Source organism: Phascolarctos cinereus, unplaced genomic scaffold (genome assembly GCF_003287225.1).
Source record: "Phascolarctos cinereus isolate Bilbo 61053 unplaced genomic scaffold, phaCin_HiC Scaffold_4;HRSCAF=312, whole genome shotgun sequence".
Taxonomy (NCBI): domain Eukaryota; kingdom Metazoa; phylum Chordata; class Mammalia; order Diprotodontia; family Phascolarctidae; genus Phascolarctos; species Phascolarctos cinereus.
In genome coordinates this window covers 607,861,165-607,885,094 of record NW_027555847.1, presented here as the reverse complement: position 1 = coordinate 607,885,094, position 23,930 = coordinate 607,861,165, and the positions used below count along the sequence as shown (strand labels likewise).

Sequence of the window (23,930 nt, the reverse complement as noted above, 5' to 3'; positions counted from 1 at the left end):
GGTTTAGTATGAGTACAATATTTGTATCATAAAAAGAATTTGATAGGACTCCTTCTTCAACTATTTTCCCAAATAGTCTGTATAATATTTGAATTAATTATTCTTTAAATGTTGATAGAATTCACTTGTAAATCCATTTGGCCCTGGAGATTTTTTCCATTGCTGTATTGTTCAATTTCTTTTTTTTCTGAAATGTGGTTATTTAAGTATTTTATTTCCTCTTCTGTTAAACTTGGAAGTTTATATTTTTGTAAATATTCATCCATTTCACTAACATTGCCAAATTTATTGGCGTACAGTTGGGCAAAATACCTCATAATTATTGTTTTGATTTCCTTTTCATTGGTGGTAAATTCAACCTTTTCATTTTTGATACCAGTAATTTGTTTTAGTTCTTTCTCTTCATAATCATTTTTTTTTAAAAAAAATATCTATTTTACACTTTTTCATAAAACTAGCTCCTAGTTTTTTTTAGCAGTTCAATACATTTTTTGATTTCAATATTATTAATCTTTTTGGTATTTTTGGATAATTATCTCTTTTGGTTTTTAATATTTCTAATTTGGTATTTAATTGGGGATTTTCAATTTGTTCTTTTTCTAGCCTTTTTAATTGCATGCCCAATTCATTGATCTTCTCTTCCTCTATTTTTTTTTTCATTTAAGCATTTAGAGATATAAAATTTACCCTAAGAATTTCTTTGGCTGCATCTCATATGTTTTGGTATCTTGTCTCATTATTGTCATTCTCTTGAATGAAGTAATTGATTGTTTCTATGATTTGTTGTTTGACCCACTCATTCTTTAGGATTAGATTATTTAGTTTGCAATTAATTTTTAATCTATCTCTCCTTGGCCCTTTATTACATGTAATTTTTATTGTATCATGATCCGAAAAGAATGCATTTGATATTTTTGACTTTCAGCTTTAGACTGTGAGGTTTTTATGCCCTAGTACATGATCAATTTTTGTGTAGGTTCCATGTACCTCACAGAAAAAAGGTATATTCCTTTCTATGCTCATTCAATTTTTTCCAGAGGTATGCTATATCTAACTTTTCTAAAATTATATTCACCTCCTTACCTTTTTTTTTTCTTGTTTATTTTGTGGTTACATTAATTTAGTCCAGAGAGGGGGAGTTTGAAGTCCCCCACTGATATAGTTTTGCTCTCTATTTCTTCCTGTAACTCCCTTAACTTCTCCAAGAATTTGGATGCTGTACCACTTGGTGCATATATGTTTAGTAATGGTATTACTTCATTGTCTATGGTGCCTTTTAGCAAGATGAAATTTCTTTCCTTTTCTCTTTTGATAAGATGTATTTTTGCTTTTGCTTTGTCTGAGATCAGGATTGCTACCCCTGCTTTTTGTTTTTAACTTCAGCTGAAGCATAATATATTCTACTCCAGCCTTTTCATCTTTACTCTGTGTGCATCCCTCTGTTTCAACTGTGTTTCTTGTAAAGAACATATTGTAGGATTATAATTTTTAAGCCATTCTACTATCAGCTTCCATGTTATGGGAAAGCTTATCATATTCACATTCACAGTTATGATTATTATTTGTGTCTTTCTCTCCATCCTATTCCTCCCTCTCATTTGTGCTTTTATTTCTCCTTTTTCCCATTCCCTCCTCACTTGAGTTTTGCTTTTGACCACCATCTCCCTCAATCTTCCCTCTCTTCTATCAGCCCTTTCCTTTTTCTTCCCCTTTTCCCTTACTACTTCTACCCTCCCTTCTAACCACCCCCTTTCTTATCTTCCCCTTTCCCCTCTTTCTTCCTATCTGACAAGTTAGCTTTCAATACCTAATTGAGTTATGTTATTTCCTCCTTGACCCAAATGCAGTAAGAGTAAGGTTCAAACAATGCTCATCTCCCTCCCTTCTTTCCATCTAATGTAATATGTCTTTGTGCCTCTTCATGTCATGCAATTTACCATTTTCTATCTCCTCCTTTCCTCTTCTCCCATTACAATCCCTTCTCACCCCTTAATTCACTGTATTTTTTTTATCATCACATCAAAGCCAACTTAAAACCACACCCTTTATTTGTTTATATTCCTTCTAAATGTCATGATAAAGATGCAATTCTCAAGAGATACAAGTATCATCTTCCCATATATGGTTGCAAACAATTCGCCCTTATTGAATAACATGTTTTTTTTTTTTCTTTCCTGTTTACCTTTTTATGCCTTGCTTGAGTCTTGTAATAGAAGATCAGATTTTCCACTGAGCTCTGGTCTTTTCATCAGGAAGGTCTGGAAGTCCCTTATTTCATTGAATTTTCATCTCCTTATTTGAAAGATTATAGTCAAATTTCTTGATAGTTGACCCTTGTTTGTCATCCAAGCTTCTTTCCCTTATGGAATATCATTTTCCACACTTTCTAATCCTTTAATGTAGAAGCTGCAAGGTTCTGTGTAATCCTGACTTTGGTTTCACATACTTGAATTATTTATTTTTGGCTGCTTGGAATATTTTCTCCTTGACCTGATTCTGGAAATTGGCTACAACATTCCTTGACATTTTTAATTTGGGCTGTCTTTCAAGAGGTGGTTAGTGGATTCTTTCAATGGATATTTAACCCTCTGGTTCCAGGACCTCAGGGCAGTTTCCCTTTATTTCTTACTAGATGCTATGCAAGCTCTTCTTTTGATCAGGGCTTTCAGGTAGAACAATAATTCTTAAAATTTCTCTCAATCTATTTTCCAGGTCTGTTGTTTTTCCATGAGATATTTTATCTTTTATTCTTTTTTCATTCTTTTGGATTTCTTTGACTGGTTCTTGATGTCTCATGGAATCATTAGCTTCCAATAGCCCTATTCTAATTTTTAACAAATTGTTTTTTTAGTTAGCTTTTGTACTCATTTTCCATTTGGCCAATTCTTTTTAAGGAGTTATTTTCTTCTGCGTATTTTCACCATCCCACCCCATTTTGGCAATTGTATCTTAAAGGTATTGTTCAATTTTTCTTCTACCTCTCTTATTTGACTTTTAAAATCTTTCTTCAGCTCTTCCAAGAAGGATTTTTGGGCTTGAGACCAGTTCATATTCACAATGTTGTTCTCTTCTGAATTTATGTTTTGATCTTCCCTGTCCACACAGTAAGAATCTGTGTTCTTTGTTTTTCTTTGTAGCTTTTTGCTCATGGTGTTGGCCTTTTTTTCAGGCTTTTAAAATTGATCTCTGCTTCTGGGGCACAGGGTGCACTGACCCATGCTTCTTGTGCTGGATGCTAGTGGCCTGGTTACTGACTTTGTATGCTGGGGCTTCAAATACTGGCAACTAGAGGCTGTAGGGATCTGGTAGCTTACCAGGTGCTGAACTGGAGCAGGTGGTGGTGGCTGGTGTGCTGAGGCCAGGCAGAGTTTTTCTGCAATTCCCCCATATCTTTTAGGAATTACGTGAAGAAATATCATAACATAATATGAGAAGACATCCAATTGGAATGTTAATAAGTGCTATCTGAGAGTTCTAGAAGAATGGAATAATACGAATAATGGAATAAGCTTTTCCTTTATGAATTATGCCCACTTAAACCAGTGTAGAAATTGATAAGAAAGTTCAGTGAATTGTACAGTTGGAATATTGACAACCACTGAGACTGAATATTCAGGCATGCCACCCTCACATATTCATCCTTTAAATAGAGTACCAGACTAACTCTTACAAAGATAAAGTTGGGAATAAGCATTGAGGCATTTGGGGTTGAAGAGGAAGGGAATATTAATTTTTCAAATGCCAGTTATGTGCCAGGCACTGTGCTAAGTGATTATTCTCTATCTTTCTCTCTCTGTCTCTGTCTCTCTCTTTCTCAGTCTCTGTCTCTCTACCTTTCTCTGTCTCTGTCTCTGTCTCTGTCTCTGTCTCTGTCTCCTCTCTCTCTCTCTCTCTCTCTCTCTCTCTCTCTCTCTGTGTCTGTGTGTGTGTGTGTCTCTCTCTCTGTATTATTCCTCAAAACAATCCTGTGATGTTAATACTGTTATGATCCCCATTTTTTAGATAAGGAAACTGAGGCTGACATATTAAAGGATTTGCCTAGGGTCACACACTGAGTAAGAGTCTAAGGCTAGATTTAAATTGAAGTCATCCTTACACCTGGCCCAGTGCTGTATCCACTGTGATTCATCCTTCATTTTCAAAGAGGACCAGTGACATAATAGGTGACGGCTTGCCTTGCATGTGAGTTGGATTTAAGTGAGGCAGAATTGTACGAAGTCATCCATCTCTCTCTCTCTCTCTCTCTCTCTCTCTCTCTCTCTCTCTCTCTCTCTCTCTCTCTCTCTCTCTCTCTCTCTCTCTCTCTCTCTCTCTCTCTCTCTCTCTTTCTCTCTCACTCTCTCTCCTAGCTACCTCTATAGCTTCCTGGTTTGTTTTTTTTGTGGATACTGAAAGTTAAAAACCAATAGAACTCTTTTCTTCCCTAATAACCATAGTTCTTCCTTAATTTCAACTAATTACTTAGTGCTTTCTTGTTTAGGAAAGTTGAAGGAAGGTAAGCTCACGTTAAAATATTTTATGATGTTTTAAAAAAAGTTATGATGGATGTAAACTCACAGTGGCAGATGGTCCTTTAGATGTAACCCATAAAACATTTACCATATTCCAACTGAGCACTCTTTGCAGACCTGTACACATGCATTCAATTTTCTGAATAATTTTGCAAATTGTAAACAATCAAAAGGTTGGAAACTTTTAAGTAATGAATATCGCATTTATAAGTGATGATATTACAATATAATAAATTTCCGGGATAGTCAGCTATTTGTATTGTAAACAGATACTTTCTGTTTTAGTTACTAAAAAAAGGGCTATGTAACTCAAAATACATATAAAAAAGAATGAGAGTGAGGTAACGACAAAAATAATTAACCCAGCAAAGTTCAGTCATTATCTATACAAAAGTGATAGAGATTTGGGGTAGCAAGCTAGGATGCCAGTCAGAGTAATATACAATGGGGACTTGGTGTGCCCTGAGATGATTCCCATAGCTTTGAAAGACTGACAGTAACCCTGAAACACTAACAAATTGGGTTATGGTCATATCAGTTAGATTTACAAGGAAGACAATATTATGCAACTGCTCTTAAGTCAAAGAAATAGATGCAGTAGAAAATGGATTCAGGTTGTTTCTCCAAATCATTGGGAAGAACAGTTTGATATGAAGGATGGTAGAGTTAGACAAAAGAACTGTGGACAACAAGTGGAGCTAATTGCTCCTTTGTCTTTGGTTAACAAGAAGGTAAAATACCCTTGAAAAGAAAATTGGAAATGCCAATGCTCTGTCTTCCTGAAATGCTTTTGTGCAGATGAAACTGACCACTAATGCTGACAAAAAAGAAGTGTGTACAACATAGACTGAAGCTGTGAATGCCTTAATTATGCACTATACTAATCAGAAAATAGACACAGATCTTACAATTTAAAAGCAAGGACTTTGTATGGCTTGTTATATCATTGGTACTGCCAGTATAAAGTGAACACAAAATAAAACACTACAGACAATTTTAAGGCAATAATAAGAAATAACCTCACCCACAAACATAATCTAAAGACAGAAAAAAATGAAGGATATGAGCTCATTGAACATCTTCAAAATAATAACTCCAGAACATCTACATAATAACAAAATTTATGACCAAAAATATTACTGATATCACAATATATTTTGAAAAGGAGATGGATTTATTTAGATTGAAATTTTAGAGAGCAATTTCTGTATTTGAAGGCATAAATTAAACTAGCAGATCAACTAAATGAAAAGAGAGCCATTTTAAAAAGTGACATTTGCTATAACTTACTATGTCCTCATATGAACTTATTTTCTTTCCTGGCTAAGCCTTCCTTCTTCCCAACTTTTCTATTAATATCAAGTTAACCATCATTGTCCCAATCACTCAGGCTAACAATCAGTACATATAATACATTTGCATAGACTTCTACTTGCACTCCTCATTTGTGTATATAAAATTATATAACCTTCTTCTTCCTTTGTCCCTCTAGTGTATTCCTTTTCCCTTCCCCTTCTCTTTTTATTTTAAAACTACCAAGACATAAGCACTCTCAAGCTTTTTGTCTAATAAGACTTATTCTTTGAATTCTAATGATGATATATTTCAATATCATTTTCCTACAATAGAATGTAAGTAGTTTATCTTTGTTTAGTCTCTTATGGGAGCTAATTCATATTTACCTTTCCATGTTTCTCTTGACTCCTGTGTTTGCACTTCAAAGTTTGTACACAACTCGATGTTTATTTTTTTTTTTTAAATTAGGATTGCTTAGAAGTTTTCTATTTCATTTACCCCCTTTGGCTTATACTTATCTCTTCGTACAGATTATTCACAGTATAAACCTAAATTCTTTTCCATTTGGAATATGGCATTTCAAACTCTCTGTTCCTTGATGGTTGTGGCTGCTAAATCATGTGCGCACCTAAGTACTGGAATTCTTTCTGTCTACTTTTTGACCTGGAACCTCCTTTTGTCCTTGACTTTGGCTCTAGAATTTTCACTTTGAAATTTCCTTTAGGAGGTGACTAGTGAGTTATTTTTCATTTTATCTCCATTTCTAAGAGATCTGGGCAACTGTATGTGATTTCTTGAAATATGATACCTAGTTGTTTTTTCCCCACTTTGGTCATGGTCTTCAATTAGATCAGTGATTAATAAGTTATTTTTCCTTGATATGTTTTCCAAATCAGTTGTTTTTTCTATGGAATATTTTATATTTTCTTCCATTTTTCCAGTTTTAAAAACTTTATTATGTATGTACATACATATATGCATGTATGTGTATATATGTGTGTATATATATATGTGTGTGTGTATATATATGTATATATATAGTGTATATATACATATATCTGTATCTATATCTATATCTATATCTATATCTATATCTATATCTAGATCTATATCTATATCTATATCTATATCTATCTATCTATATATGTATGTATGTATCATCGTTTCACAGCATCATTGGCTTCTCTTTGGTCCATCATAATTTTCAGGGAGTTATTTACATGATTTACATGAGAAATATTTTGTGCCATTTGTGCTAAACTGTGAATTTCCTTTCAGATTTTTTCTCCCACAGTTTTAATTTCATTTCCATTGTTCCTTTTAGTGCTTTTATTTCATTCATTAAAAAAAAACCTATTGCTTTGTCTTTTCCATAATTTGAATTTATTATAAGCTTTCTTTTTATGTGAGGTTTTGCTTGTAGATATTTTGGAGTCATTTTTGTTTCTTCTGGGTTTGTGTCTTGAGCATACCTGTCACAGGATATGTTTTTTAGATGGGATTATTTTTCTATTTGCTCATTCTTTTAGCCTATTTTATGACTTTAGAATTGATATTAGGGAAAGACTCTATGTATTTCTGGAGGTAATAACTAGCTTAGTCCTCCTATTGCTTTCTTGGGATATTCAGTATTATGTTATTCTAGGGTCAGCTCAGTATGGCAAGCAAAAAATAAATAAATAAAAAAGAATAAAAGTCTCCCAAGCTTGTACTCTATTATATTTTAGCTCCCAAAGTCAGATAGCTGCCTTCATGATCTGAACTCTGCAAATTTCTGACCCTGCATTTTGATTTAAGCAACAGAACTATGGATTTTCCTTGTTTAGAACTTCAATGAACTATTACTGGATTCAGCCATTATCATTCAGATGAAAAATTATGTTGGTTTATAATGAAAAAGCTAACTATGATCTCTTTTCCCTGAGAGTCAAGTCATGAATATTCCTTCTAAGGCTTTAACGTGGAATAGATGTTTGAACTGAGACACTCTCAACTTCTAGAGTCAGAGCCACACAGCTACTGCTTTCTTTGAAACTTGCTCTTTGCTTGAGACATAGCCTACAGCTAATGACAGTTCATCACTCTGAAAGGGCACTGCCAGGTACAGGTCTCTTTTTTAACATACTCTTGATATATATTTCAGTACTGGTAATGAACATAAAAATCTCAGTTAGCAATGATTTTTGCACATCACACGACTCTATTCTATGCTAGATATGGAACCTCCTTTTGTCCTGGTACATAGCCTCTCTCTGTGCTGTAATGTTCCATGAGGCACACTCCTCTTTGGAGTATGTCTCCAGTATCCACAGACTTCTCCATCAGTCTCCTTATGCTGAGCTGGGCTAGGAAAATGGCTTGCCATGATTTCTTTTGGGATTTTATGATTAGGATTCATTCTGGTACTTTTTTTTTTGAGTAACACTACTTGAACGGGTTAGGTCCACTATACTTCTTTCAGTTAGTCTGTTGTCTTGGCTTTCATTCCCCTGAATCCTGAAAGTCCATGATAATAGAGTACAAGCTTGGGAAAGCCTTCAAGTGTGGCCAAGGGATACACACTTTATGTCTTCTGAGGACAAATTAAGTACAAAGAGGCTTGTTTTCAAAAAAATGACCATCTAGTGATTCCTTTTTAACATAGAGAATCATTTAAAAAGTATCTAGTAAGGAATTTTAATCTGTATGGGTAGAGGGGGTACTTACATTGGTGAAATATGCAATCTTGAAAGTATCAAAGTGAATGATGTAACACCTGAAGATATAGGCACCTACCAACACCAAGACTGACCACCAACCCATTGCCACTGATAGGGCAGGAAACACTGAAGGACCCCAGAAGCAGCAGAACCCCTCTAACTTATATCATCAGCCTTGATTTAGCTGGGCCATGCAAATAAAATAATCCAGGGGATCAAATTCTATAAAAAGAAACCCCTCTAATTTCTGTATTTCCCCTACCTCTTTAGCAGCCATAGCTGCTAAGGACCCAAAGAAAGTTTAACAAAGTGAATGAAGTCCTAGGTACTGTCAAAAGATCTAATATGATAAAGCTATATTTTTATCAATGGAAATGACACTAAAGAAGGTGCACCAATATTTAACCTGCCACTGAACCCTAAAGTTTGTTGGAATTTTCCCTCTGCACTAATATTAAATCCTGTCTCCTCCACTGGTTTTTGAGATCCATAAAAGCAAGGATTGTGTTGCTCTTCTATATGAATACTTAGGATTTAGCATAATGTTTTGCATATAAGTTTATAAATATTTTATTCATTCATATGATCATTTATATATTTGTTAATTTATTCATTCATTCAATATTGTGTTATCCACTTGGATTAATATAAATTAATGACTTTGACCACACACCATCCATGCATACCATCACATTCATAGACCTTATTATTCCAGGGCGCTATACTCTACCTCTTTCCATTTAGCCTAATCCAGAGTCCACTGTTACATCCTTTTATGTGTTCATATTTCAGATGCATTGAATTGATTTTATCCATTTAAATGTTTTCTTTCCCCTACCCTTCCTTTTTGTTGTACCATTTACAGTTATTTTTTATATCATTTGTTTATTTTCCAAAAAAGCTTGTAAGCGCTACCATTCTCCTGGATTCTCCAACTCGAATAACTTTGATGATATATTATGCAATACATCACCAGGTTGTTGCTACATTGCTAATGTATTACTATAATACATCATGAAAACATCGTCATCCTGATGTTACAGTATAGTAATGAATCATCAGGATAATGCCAGAAGGTACATACTAATGGCTTACATATTTTGTAAGCATCTCTTAAAAAATGAGGCGGAAAGGTTAATTCAAAAGGTGGGCTAAAGAAAATGAGACTATATCTGCTAATAGTTTCAGAATTATTTGTACTTTTGATGTGAAGGTGATAAAATAATTGAAATTGAAGGTTTTTAATTGGTTTAATTGGTGAAGTATATATGTGAAACAGAATCAAATATGGACATCACAATTTCACAGTCATGTGCCTGTCCAATACAATTATCTGTCTCTCTGCTATTGGAATGCCATTGTAGCGAATTAGAGAGGACATTGCCACTACATTTTAATTATTATTTTTGCAATGACACTTCAAATATGTGGCTCTACCTTGACAAGTGTACTTGGGAATAATGAAGAACAACTGTCTGCCAAAAATTAGTATTTGAAAAACACTCATGTCTATGTCATTATGTTTCTTTCCATAGAATAAAAAAGGAGGCTTTTAACATTTTTGCCCCTTAAATTGTGTGTGTGTTTTTCTTTGGTGGAAAGTTCCCCATGTTTGAATCTAGACTGGTGAACCAGCCTTCATTATTTGAATAACCTTGAATTTTAGAGGTAGGACTCAACTTTGCAAATCACTTTATTTTGCAGAAAAGGAAACTGAGGTTTATAGTGATTAAGTGATGTTCCTAAGGATGCATAAGGGATAAGTAGCAGAGCAGGGATTCAAATCCAAGTGTGACTAACTCTTTGGTCTTTTATGCTACCTCATTCTGCTCTCTGTATTCATATAAAGGTATCTATTGTAGGGTTCTACTATTCTTTATTTTCAAAGCATTCAATTTTTATATCATGATGTATTTTTTCCTTATTCAGTTTTCTTTTCTGTGTATCATGATATGTAGATGAAAATCAGTGATTCTGTGGATTCCTAGAATCAGACAGTTGGAAAGGATATTTGAGGTCACATAGCTCAACCACTCAAAACAAAGTTTTCATTCAATCACTTGGTAATTCTCTTTTTAATTTTTTTTTTGAATATAATTACTAGTCTTAGTGAGAGTAGCTTGGGCTTCAGTAACTTATATTCATGGATATGTTAGGATATAAGGAAGGTCTTTGTTAATTTATTCCTTGGGGTGGGGATACTCTTTTGCCTCTTTCGCAATCCCCTGCCTAACAAGTTTCTAGACAAGAGAATAGTACTGTGTTCCATTGTCTTGTTACAGAAGAAAGCTTGAAATATGGTGCTAACACTATTGTGTCTGCAAGAAATAAAGTCATAGCATAAAAGCATAGCTCTTCTCTTAAGTGAGTGCCTTTTGTCCCTGAACACCATTTCCAATACTTTCAAGAGAGTTCCTAGTGAGGGCAAAAGAAAGCAACTTTAGTGAGATCCATTGAAGTTTCTTGTATCAGCCAAGGGAAAAAGCACATTTAGCTCAGATTCTTAGAGTCTTGATAATGTTCAGGTTCTTAAGATCTGGTCCATTTGCATTAGCAAAACAAATGCTTAGATTCCTTAAGAGTCTGGTCAGTATGGCAGGTCTTTAGTAAACCTTGTCTTTGGCTGAAAGAAAGCTTGGGTTGAATTAATTCAAACAGGAGCCATGTGTTATGACTTTGGGGTACCAACAGCCCCAAATCTCTAAACCTCAACACATGGAGAGTTCAGTTCATTTTCAGGTTTTAATTGATCTGTCCCAGGAAAACACTATCTACTTTCCACTTGCAATATTGCAGGGACCCAGAATTTGAAGCTGCTGCTGTTACTAGTTCTCAGGAAGAAATATCATGTGCTAGACCATACTGTCAAGCTGTCTTGGACAAAGGACTATTGAAAGTTTTCTCCATCATGAATCTACATCATCAGTTTAGTGATAGCAACATCCTTGATGTTTCTTTAGCCCTACCCTCTTCCCCTGGCTATCCCTGTGGCAGAGGCGAGTGAACTGGCACAGAGTAAGACTGTTTGTCAAAAGGAGCCAATCAGGAGCTTGCAGTGAACCCAAGTCTTGCTTACTCCTAGACACCTTTGCTGGTGTTTGCTGGGTGACCTTGTTGAGCTGTGCCCCCCAAAATGGCCCAAACCAGCCTTGCAGTCAATTGTTCCTGAAAAGCATCCTGCTTCTGTGTTCCACCTGTTCCTGGGAAAGACTGCCCATTCCTTTTCCCAACATCTGCCTAAACTGCACCTTTGTGGTTTTCAAGCATGGATCTCCTCTGCTTTTCCTGGGCTGTGGGCTCCTTTGTACTTTGTACTGGGGTGCCTCAACATTAGTGTCTGATTTTCTTCCTAATAAACCTTTTTTGCTTTCAAATAAAAAAAGTACATTTAAGTTTGACATGAATATAGGTAAATATAAGTAGTTATAGATAAATACAGGATGTTAAAATTTAAGCATGAATGAAGGTTGCTTAAATATGTTAATGATAATAATGATGATAATAGCTGACATATAGTGTTTTAACATTTACAAATGGTAATATGGTATATGTTTGGTATACATTGTCTCATTTCATCTTTGGAATAATACTGAGGTAGGTAACATAGGTATGATAATCCCAATTTTAAAGATGATGAAATTGAGTTGTACAGAACATACACAAAAAGGTAAAGCCTCTGTCCCAAGTCTCCATATAACGTCATTGACCACAGTTTGTGATAACAGAGTTAATGGGGTTCCTGGAGGGAGATATATAGTATGTATGGCACATCCCATGATGACTGAAAAGAATGTGTTGTTTGAAAGGGTAGGTGGGATTACTTTCAAAATTCAGATATAAATCTTTTTGGAAACTTATATACTTATAGGTAAAAACTTGGTTTAAAATCAGGTTGAATGAAAGACGAAAGTTATAGGACAGTCTGCAAAACTGGCCAGGGATCAAAAGAAGTTGAAGGATTTTAAATATTAATATTTTTATTTAGAAGTCTCATTCTACTAAAGCAATTTTTATCAAATGAAACCATTCCTTACTAAGATATTCAAAAGATAAAGAAAAAAAATGAAAAGAAGGACCATCAGGATAACTGTTCCTGATTCTAATCAATTAGAAAGAACAGGCCTTTAGTAGAATGATAAGAATGGAACCTTATCTGTTCCAGATATGTAGGAAGCAGATATCTACACTATCCTGTTGTTCCTTCCCTGATATTTACATATCTGTCTGCAAGATCACAGAACAACAGAATGATGGGGTTGAAGAATTGCAAAGGATTTCACCTTCTTGGACAATGCCCCCCAAAGAACTCTTGGTTGTAGTTCAGTCCCATCAAAGTCTTCATGACCCTATTTGGGTTTTTCTTGGCGAAGATACTGGAGTAGCTTGTCATTTCTTTTTCCAACTTATTTTACAGAAGAGGAAACTGGGCAAAAGGGCTAAATGATTTGTCTAGGGTCACACAGCTAGTAATTATCTGAGGATAAATTTTAACTTAGGGTCTTCCAGACTCCAGGCCCAGAACTCAATCACTTACTATACCTAAAGAAACACTACCAAAACACATCTGGTAAGTAATCATCCAGCTTTACTTAAAGACTGCCAATCACAGGAAGCCCACTATATCCCAAAGCATCCATTATATTTTACAATAGTTCTAACTCTTAAGAAAGTTTTGCTTTCTTTTAAACCTAAAGTCTAAATTTGTTTATTTGTAACTTCTGCACGTCCCTCCTAGTTATGAAATACTAGGACAGATAAAATAAATGAATCTTTCTTTTACATGATAGCTTTTGGAATAATTTAAGACAGCACTTATATTCCCCTAAGCTAATGCCAAAGCTAAATATTCCCAGGACCATCAAGGGATCCTCATATGGTCATATGATATAAATTTAAAATCCTTCAGCATCCTGGTTGTCCTTCCCATCAAAGAAGTGATCCTCTTACTTGTCAGGGCCAACCTATTTGCATGTGCCCTTGATCACATCATCTCTTCCCTCTCCTCTTTCAAATTTTTAGCCTTTTCGCTATCTACTCTTTCCTTCCCAACTGCCTTAAAACATGCCTGAGTCTCCCCCATTCTTACACAACTACTGCTGTACTCTACCATTCCTCAAGCTATCATTCTATATCTCCCTTTATTTTCTTAGCTAAACTTCTTGGAAAAGTGACTTATACTTGCTGCCTCTACTACTTGTCCTTTAACTTTGTAACCCTTTGCAATCTGGTTGCTGCCCTCATCACTCTTGAAACTGTTCTCTTCAAAATTACCAGTAGTATCTCAAAACCAAACCTGATAGTCTTTTCTCTGACCTCATAGTTGTCAACTTATCTCTCCCATTAAATAGTATTAGCCAGCCACTCCTGCTGAATAATCTTTCCTCTCAGGATTTGGTTAGCAAATATATGACCCCTTTATATCTATATTGATTAGCTACTGCATGACTCCTGTACAACTATATGACTCCACTGTTTCCTTCTCCTTGTCACTATCATAATCATAAACACTATCATCACTCACTGTCTTCATCATTATCATCATCATCATTATCATCATCATCATCATACCACTTATCTGTAAGTGACTCTAGAGAGTCTTCAGATATTTTGTCTTCTACTTCTTCATTCTCATTAACTCCTATGGGTTTAACTATAATTTCTATATTTCTGTGAAAATGGGTCACGTACATCCCTAAGTGCTTGCGTATATGCACACTGGCAATCATGTATATAAAACCTGAGTCTCTTTCCTAAGCTTTAGACCTGCATCGACATTTCCCTTTTGGATATGCCATTCTTTATGTGTTGGAGGCAACATGTACAAAACTGAAGTCATTATCCTTCCCAAAACAACAGCAACATCCACAGTAGAAGCAGCAACATCACCACTACCACCACCGTTATCATCATCATCATCATCATCAAGAAAGATGACAACAGAGGCAGCTAGGTGGTGCAGTAGATAGAGCTCAGGCCTTGGAGTCAGGAGGACCCGAGTTCAAATCCTGCCTCAGACACTTGAAACTTACTGTGTGACCCTGGGCAAGTCATTTAAGCCCAATTTACTCACCAGAAAACAAAACAAAACAAGAAAAACAACAAGATCAACATTTCACATGTCCAAAGTTCCATATTTCTGTTTAAGGTACCATAATCTTTCTATTCTCCAGGTTTGTATGTTTAGTAACTCAGTTGCCTTCATGCTAAACCTAATCCACTGCTAAATTTTGTCATTTCTACTTCTATAGGATCTCTCTTACCTGAACCCTTCTCTCCTTTCACACAACCACTTTACTTTAGACCAGGGGTGGAGAACCTTTGGCTTTGAGGACACATGTGACCTTCCAGATCCTTGGGTGCAGCCTTTTGACTGAGTCCAAGTTTTACAGAACAAATCCTTTTATGAAGAGTATTTGCTCTGTGATGTTTGGAGTCAGTCAAAGGGCCACACTTGAGGGCCTAGAGGGCCACATGTGGCCTCGAGGCCTCAGGTTCCTCACTCCTTCTTTAGACCTTCATCACCTCTTACCTAGATTATTGTATTAATCTTAAAATAGGTATCTTTGCATGTGTCTCATCACTCTAGGTCATCTTTCACACTGCTCCTCAAGCAATTTTCCTTAAGCACAGATCATACCATATGGCTGCCTTATTTGCTCAAATCCAGTGACTGCCTATTGCTTCTAGGATAAACTATAAATGCTGCCATTTATTTTTTTTAAACCTCAGTATAACTTAGTCCCAAGTCCTAGTTTGGGGTTGGGTGACTTTTCTTCCCCCTCACACATTCTTTGATTTTGTCAAATAGCCCTGTTCTTTTCTCCTAACACCCAGCATTACATCTCCTGTTACTACCTGTTCACTGTTCATCATGCATACTCATGACCTCTGCCTTATAGAGTCTCTCTATTACTTTAAGATACATGATCATCTTTATGCTCTACATGAAGTCTGTTCTGATGTCCCCAAGAAATAATAATGCCCTTTCTCCCAATTATCTTGAATTTAACTACTTTTGATATATTTGTATTTCTTCATGTTATTTTAACTCTATATTTGTGTGTATATATGTGTGTGTGTGTATTTGTGTGTATATATACACACAAATGTGACCACATACATATTTATTTATGTATGAACACATACATATATGCATACATACATACATACATATCTGTCTGTCTATCTATCTATCTATCTATCTATCTATCTATCTATCTATTTCTTTCTTTCTCGTAGCTTTTGGAATGTAAACTCCTTATGAGTAGACATTGTTTCATTCCTTGTACTTATATCTCTGTTGTTGTTTTTGTTGTTGTTGTTGCTATTCAGTCATTTAAGTTGTGTCTGACCCTTTGAGACCACATCTGAGGTTTGCTTGGAAAAATAATTGTTTGCCATTTCCTTCTCCGGCTCATTTTACAGATGAGGAAACTGAGGCAAACAAGGTTAAGTTACTTGCCCAGGGTCACATAGCTAGCAAATGTCTGGGACCAGATATGAATTCAAGAACATGACTCTTCTTGATTCCAGGCCCAGCACTGTATTCATTGTGACACCTAGCTGCTCCTTATATCTCTAGTACCTAACAAAGTGTTTGGCCCATAATGGGCACTTAATAAATATTATTGATTGATTTCACCAACTCCGAGTTGTCCCCAGAGGATGTGGAATTATTTTACACTAACAAAAACAATACAATCTCTGCCCTCAAGAGCTTACATTCTATTGAGGAAGATATATCATATACAGATGAGTAAACATAAAATACACATCAAATACATGCAAAGTCTGAGAGGTGGGAGCAAGCTGTTGTGTTCAGAGTTGATCAGTGCTGTAAGTGTTGAATCAAAGAAAGTCTCAGGAATGTTATAAAGTATATCTCTGTGTTGGATAGGGATATTTGAATAGATTACTTCTGAAATTGTACCAATATTAAGATTTCATGTAATTTAAGAAGTGACAAAAATATTTCTGGAAATGTCACATGGCTTTTAAAATGTTGATCACAATTTGCAAACTCTACACCTTGATATTTGTCCTTTTAATTTTGTCCACATTTCCACCAGAAAAGTCTAATGAGGCACAAGGAAACAACTAGTTCAGAAATACTTATTCTGATTTGTCTATTTGACTATCAGGTAAATGATACCCCAAATACCTGCTTTTTAGTTCACTAATTGGGCTAAACTGTTCAACTTTCAAGAGTTTATTTAATATTCTACAAGCAGAAATATCCTCCCATGTCATCCATGAGAAAAAAAAATTCCCCTAAATGAAATTCCCCAACAAAATTTCTTCATAGAATCAAAGTTTAAAGTGGTTATTTTTTTTAACCTGAATTTTCTGGAATATCTGCTGATATCAAAAGGAAACATCCATTAAATTCTGCTCATGTGAGAAAACTGTCTGAGTATCTGATCAGCTTCTTGCATACTCTATTTCACCACATAATCATTTTGGATTCTTGAAAAAAAGTGGAGTGGAACCATTATGTGAAGCTTTTTAGAAAATTTGTGCCAGAATTACTCAAAATTTATTTACTCTTTATGTTTCTTATTTATTTACATTTATTTACTTAATTACTAAACTGCCTTTGGTGCAATAATACGGATGTACAGAATACTCATGAATATATGTTAAAATTGAATACTGACAATGCATGGGCTCTGAGAATTCTAAGCTCCCAGATCACAATGTGCAAGAGATAAATGTGTATCCATGTGCCACTGGTGAATACGTTGCTGCTCTGTTTATCTTTTAAGTGGTGTGACAAACAGAATTATAGCATGTGATGAGTATGTGATGAAAGGTTATATAAGCCAGTTATTGGACTGAAAAAGCAGGGTATGATGATTATGTGGTGAAATACAGTATATAAGTATATACAGAGTATTTCTTCATGAAGATTTTCCTCTCTTAGAAACTTGGAAGCTCATGTTTATCATCATTCTCAATTCTCCATTATTTCCCTCAATTGAAGTAGATCATGGCCTATGTTACCTTAGTCTCCTGCTTTTTTGTTAGTAGAACCATATACTCCAAAAGTTAACTGCAATAAAATACTTGAAATATGTACCTGATTAAATATCTGCCTGAGTGGAGTTGATTTAGGAAGTTCATCTTAATAATAAGTTGGCTGTATAATAGAATTAAAGACATTTGCACAACTGCTACAGAGTTTTTAAAAAGTGATCATCAGGGCGTGGGGAGACTAAAACATTTTTTTCCAGAGAAGTTTTTCCTCTAAGACTGCAGAGAGGTAAGAATTATTACCCATAATAAGACAATTAAGATCTTAAGTATTCCAGTTGTTTATAAAAAAGGAAACAGAAGACCAAAATTATTGATGTTTAACTTCAATATTAATCTTGTTGATTGTATTTATTATTGTAGTTAAACTCTTGGGACCATTCCATCTCAGCTAGAGATATTAAACTTTGTTATGCTTTTCTCAGTTCATCCAGGTATCACTAATCTCTCTTCTCCAAAGTATAACTGCACTCAGCCAGTAGCTTATGCAAATCTCTTAACCTCCCTTAGCCTCAGGTAACCTATCTGCAAAATGGAAATAACGTTGCTTATTTTTCCTATCTCCCTGACAGGGTTGTTGTGAAGAAGGAAAATTCATATAAAATTGAGTGGTTCCCAGTTGTTTCAATAAGGAGTAAAAACGTGTGGTTTTCTTCCTACTAAAATTGTCATTATTCAGTTGTTTTAGTCATGTCTAATTCTTTGTGACTCCATTTGGAGTTTTCTTGGCAAAGATATTGGATTAGTTTCTCATTTCCTTCTCTAGCTCATTTTACAGATGAGGAACTGAGGCAAACAGAGTTGTGATTTGCTTATATAACAAATCTAGTAAGGATCTGAGACTAGACTTGAACACAAGAAGAGTCTTCCTGACTTAAGGCCTGGCACACTATTCATTATGCCACCTAATTACCCTATTAGAATAAACTCACTCAGTCAGAAGAATATGCATACACATGTATGCATATACATATATGCATGTGTGTTATAAATGACCTAAAAACTATCTATCTATCTATCTATCTATCTATCTATCTATCTATCTATCTATCTATCTATCTATGTATATATATATATATCTATATATATATACATACACAAATATATGTATATATGTGTGTATTTAATAGAAAAACCTATCCAATTTAAAAAAAATATTAAATTAATAGAAAGACATTTTAAATATTTAGCTAACAGAAAAAGCCTATCCAAATAATGGATTCTCTGAAAATTTGAATGGACCCTATAGAACCCATGACTCCATTTCTCTCTTTCTCTCTCTCTCTCTGCATGTGGATATGCCAAGCATATGTAGACACATATGTGTACATATATGTACATATGTACATGCATGCTATATATGTATACACACATGCACGTGTGTGTGATATGTTTGATCCATTATAATTTACAGGGAATGTATTACTTGAGTAGGTTTTCCCATTAATTTCCTTTCCACTTTTTCTTCTATAGTAGGAATTTTTAAGCAAGGGTCTGTGGTCCTATTTCTTTAAAAATGTGTCTTTTGATAACTGTATTTCATAATTAATGTCTTTTGTAATCCCATGTATTTTATGTGTTTGAAAACATTATTCTTTTTTTTTTTGGTGAGGCAATTGGAGTTAAATGACTTGCCCACAGTCACACAGCTAGTGTCATGTATCTGAGGCAGATTCAAACTCAGGTCCTCCTGACTTCAAGGCCAGTGTTCTATCCACTGCACTACTTAGCTGTCCTCCTGAAAACATTATTCTGAGAAAAGATCCAAAGTATTCCCCAGATTGCCAAAGCTATCCATCACACAGACACACAGACACAGATACACACACACATTAAGTATACTTGTTTTGGTGTCTTAATTCTACTCACAAGAATTTCCCATGGCTGTCCTTGATACAAAGTAGCCTCTCGGGGCAGCTAGATTGTGTAGTGGGTAGAGCACCAGCCCTGGATTCAGGAGGACCTGAGTTCAAATCTGACCTCAGACACATAACACTTACTAGCTGTGTGACCCTAGGCAAGTCACTTAACACCATTGCCTAGCAAAAACAAACAAACAAAGTAGCCTCTCCTTCCTCATCTCTGTCTCTTGGCTTCCTTTGTCTCAGTTAAAATTCTACCCTCTACAGAAAGCCTTTCTCAATTTCATTTAACTCTAGTGCCTTCCCTCTGTTGATTATTTCCATTTTATTCTGCATATAGCTTGTTTGTACATATTTATTTTTGGTGTCTCCTTCCTTAGATTAACTACCTGAGAACGAGGCTTGTTTTTGGTTTTGTATCCCCGGCACTTAGCACAGCGCATGGCAAATAGTAGATACTTATTAAATTTTTACTGACTTACTGAACTATCATCTGTCTATCCATCTATATCTATCTATCTATCTATCTATCTATCTATCTATCTATCTATCTATCTTTCATATATATACTCAACAATGTCAAATTACATGAACTATTAATGCCAATTCAGATCTATTTGTTATACCTAAAAATTTAGTGTGATATTATCAATTTATTGTAACCTGTAAGAAGGCAGCTAGGTGGCACAGTGGATAGAACATGGCTGTAGAGTCAGCAGCACCTGAGTTCATATCTGGCCTTAGACGCTTATTATATGTGACCCTGGACAAGTCACCTTACCCTATGTGCCATAGTTCCTCATCTGTTAAAATGAGGTGGAGAAGGAAATGGAAAACCAAGAAAGCAATAAATAGGGTCACAGAGTCAGGTATGACAGAAATGATTCAACAACGAAACATAAGAATGTCAGCTAAGAAAGATCTATTGTACCAGGGTGAGAGAGGAGTACAATCCAGCACAGGCCATTCCATCATATACCTGAACCCCACAAACCCAGAGCAGGCCTCAGGGCAACTGACTTACTAGCAGCAGGAGTTTTGAGACCTCTCAAACCAAAAATGCCAAAGACAGATTAGAGGGTCAGCAGGAAAGCTGTTGCACCTGTGTGAGAGTGGAATACAGTCCAATGCAGGCTGCTTTAACACAGCCCTGGATACAACAAACCAGGAGCAGATCTTGGGAGTGACTGAATCATCAGCAGCAGCTTCTGGAGCACTCAGTCCACATAAAGTAAGGGGGTTGAAGGGAGTCAGAAGATTACAGATGATCCAACCATTTTGGAGAGAAATTTGGAACTATGCCCAAAGGGCTATAAAAACGTGCATGCCGTTTGACCCAGAAATAGCACTTCTAGGGCTATATCCCAAAGAGATCATACAATAGGAAAAGGACCCACCTGTCCAAAAATATTTATAGCAGCTCTTTTTGTGGTGTCAAAGTATTGTAAATTGAGGGGATACCAATCAATAAGGGAATGGCTGAACAAGTTGTGGTATGTGAATGTAATGGAATAGTATTGTGCTATAAGAAATGATGAGCAGGCAGACTTCAGAAAAAACTGGAAAGATTTGTATGGAATGATGCTGAGTGAAGTGAGCAGAACCAGAAGAATATTGGACATAGTAACTACTACATTGTGTGATGACCAACTTTGATAGGCTCAGACTTTCTCAGCAATGTAATAATCTAAGACATCTCCAAAAGTCTTATGATGGAAAATGCTATCCACATCCAAAGAAAGAATTATGGAGTCTGAATGCAGATCAAAGCATAGTATTTACTCTTTTTTTTCCTTCAATTTTGTTTTGTTTCCACTTTCTTGTGGTTCCTCCTACTGGTTCTAATTCTTCCTTACAACATGACTAATGTGAAAATACATTTAATAGGAATGTATATGTATAGCCTATGTCAGATTGTGCACCATCTTTGAGGAAAGAGGTGTGGAGGAAGGGGAAGAAAAATTAAAAACCCAAAACCTTACAGAAGTGATTGTTGATAACTCAAAATAAATTAATAAAAATAAATGAATTAATGCATTAATTCATTAAATTAAAGAAGAAGATATGCTAGTCTTGAGGCAGGATTCTGCTGCTTTGCCCATACTTGGATCTAGCTTGCAGTCCTCGGTAGCAGTCCAGACCAGAAAAAAGACCAGAGCTGAACAGAAAATTTTGTTTCCCAGTACAATACTCAACAGAAGCATGAAGAGGTAAACAGGAAAGACAAATCATAAGGGAATTGTTAAGATTTATATGTTTACATTCCTACGTGGAAAAATGATATTTGTAACTCATGGAACCTCTGTCAGTATTAGTGTAATTGGAGGGAAAAATATATGTATGGACAGATTGATAGATAGAGGGCACAGGGTGAGATGAAGATGAAGGGGTGATATCTGGTGAATAAAATTAAAGAGTGAGAGAAGCTTATACTGGGAGAAGGAGAAAGGGAGAGGTAGAATGGGATAAATTATCTCATATAAAATAGACAAGAAAAAGCTTTTACAGTGGAGGGGAAGTGGTGGAAGTTGAGAGGGAATGAGTGAAACTTATTCTCATCAGATTTGGCTTAAGGAGGTAATACCATACACAATCCATTGAGTATGGAAAGCTATCTTACCCTACAGGAAAATAGGGGGAAAGTGGATAAGAAAGCAGAAGGATGATAGAGGGGATGGCAGATTAGGGGAGTGGATAATCAGAAGCAAACACTTCTGAGGAGGGACAGGGTCAAAAAAGAGAATAGAATAAATGGGGGGCAGGATAGGATGAAGAGAAATATACTTAGTTTTCCACAGCATGACAACTATGCAAGTGTTTTGCATGACTACACAAATATAACCTCTTTCAAGTTGCTTGCCTTCTCAATAAGGGTGAGTGGGGTGGATGTAAGGGAGAAAATTTAGAATTCAAAGTTTTAAAAACAAATACTAGAAAAATTGTCTTCACGTGAAACTGGGAAATAAGATATACAGACAATGGGGTATAGAAGTCTATGCTGCCCTACAGGAAAACAGAAAAGGATAAGAGAAGGGGAGGGATATAGAAGGGATGGCAAATTAGGGGAAAAGGTATTCAAAATGCCTGCTGTTTTGGGGTTGGGAGAGGGAAGAGATGGGGAGAAAATTTGGAACTCAAAATCTTGTGGAAGTGACTGTTGAAAACAAAAAAAAAAATTAGTTATTTAAAAAATTTTAAAAAGTAGGTTTTGAAAAGCAAGTAAGACAAGTAGAAGACAAATTAGGAAGAGATTTGAGAGTGATGAAAAAACATAATGAAAAACAAATCAACAGTTTAGTAAAGGAGACACAAGCATACTGAAGAAAATGACACCTTAAAAATAGACTAGACCAAATGGCAAAAGAGGTGCAAAAAGCCAATGACGAGAAAAATGCCTTAAAAAGCAGAATTAGTGAAATGAAAAAGGAGATCCAAATGCTCAATGAAGAACATAATTCCTCAAACTTAGAATGGAGAAAATGAAAGCTAGTGACTTTATGAGAAATCAAGACACAATAAAACAAAACCAAAAGAATGAAAAAATACAAGGCAATGTGAAATATTTCATTGGAAAAAAAACAGCTGACCTGGAAAATAGATCCAGGACAGATAATTTTAAAATCATTGGACTACCTGAAAGCCATGATCAGAAAAAGAGCCTAGACATAGGCTTTTTGTTTTCCTTTGAGGCAATGAGGTGAACTGACTTGCATAGCCAGAGTCACACAGCTTGTAAGTGTCAAATGTCTGAGAACAGATTTGAGCTCAGGTCTTTCTGAATCCAGGGCCAGTCCTCTATACACTGTGCCATCTAGTTGCCTCTTGATAATTTTTCAAGAAATTATGAAAATAAATTTGACTCAGTTTTCTATATGTTTGAGAAATGAGGCCTTTACCAGAGAAATTTGCTTCAAAATAATTTTACACAGTTACTATTGCTAACAGTTTCTTCCTCCATCCTATTCCCCTCCACCATTTATTGTCTTTTCTCTCTCTCTCCCTTTAAACTTTCCATCCCTCAATCTGCCCTCCCTTCTATCATACCCCTGATATTATAGAACCAGAGGGTAAAATAGAAATTGAAAGAATCTGTTAATTACCTCCTGAAATAGATCCCAAAATGATATCTGCCAGGAATATTATAGCCAAATTCTGGAGTTCCAAGGTCAAGGAAAAAACATTCAAGTATGGGAGTCACAGTTAGGATAACACAAGATTTAGCATTAAAGGATTGGAGGGCTTGAAATTTGATATTCCAGAGGGCAAAAGATCTAGGATTACAACAAAGAATCACCTACCCAGCAAAATTGAATATAATCCTTCTGGGTAAAAATGGATATTCAATGAGACAGATGACTTTCAAACATTCTCGTTGAAAAGACCAGAGCTAAATAGAAAATTTGACTTTCAAATACAAGACTCAAGAGAAGAATAAAAAGATAAACAGAAAAGGTGAAATCATAATAAGGTTAAACTATTTACTTAATAAGCTTAAACTTCCTACATGGGAAGATATTTGTAATTTATAA

At 35.3% G+C, this 23,930-nt stretch overlaps 1 pseudogene; it reads right to left on the bottom strand.

Moving 5' to 3' along the window:
* Positions 1–14,196, bottom strand: part of LOC110193562 (cyclic AMP-dependent transcription factor ATF-1 pseudogene) — a 172,181-nt pseudogene extending 157,985 nt beyond the window's left edge.
* Between the last annotated feature and the right edge of the window lie 9,734 nt (positions 14,197–23,930).